We start from the raw sequence: 694 nt of genomic DNA, 5'->3' as shown, positions 1-694 counted from the left end.
TGCTCTGCTGGAGCTCAAATCACAACCCCGGTCCCTGGCAGATGGAAGATAGGAGAGAGAAGCTCTTAACTAGCCAGCCTGAGCCTCTGCTCTCTGCACACCAACTGCTGCCTGCCTCCCCTCCCTGCCTCCAGAACAGCTCCAACTGCACACCAACACCTCCACACACACACACACACACACACCCTCCATCTCCTCTGGGGACCGAGTATCCTCCTGAGGAATGGTGCACATATTAGTCCATATCTGGCCACACTAGAAAGGACATGGAAACATAATAGATGGATGTTCTTTACCGCTACATAACCTTATGGGGGCAGAGCAGCCTTTTCTGGAGGAGAAACACAGGTTAGCCTCCACGCTTTTATATGTTGTTGTTTTTCTCAAAGAAATATTCAGCCGCTGGCTTGCACCCTTCGTCTGGAGTTGACACAGCAGGTAATCCGAATTGTGATGTTGGCATGGATTTTTTTTTAGTTTAAAAAAAAAAAAAAGAAAGCCGGATGCTCTTCGTGACGCAACCTCGTGCAACTAGGAGACGAGGTGTCTTGCCCAGGGACACATCAGCATGCAGTTGGATACCAACACCAAGCTGTCTGGGTGGAAGACCAACAGCACACCTGCTGAGCTGCAGCTGTCTCAGCTGGAACGTTTCCTGTTTCCACTGTTCACCAAGGAGTCAAAAAAAAAAGAA

The sequence above is a fragment of the Cynoglossus semilaevis genome, chromosome 2, assembly GCF_000523025.1.
Source record: "Cynoglossus semilaevis isolate Cse_v1.0 chromosome 2, Cse_v1.0, whole genome shotgun sequence".
NCBI lineage: Eukaryota > Metazoa > Chordata > Actinopteri > Pleuronectiformes > Cynoglossidae > Cynoglossus > Cynoglossus semilaevis.
This window is presented reverse-complemented; position numbering follows the sequence as displayed.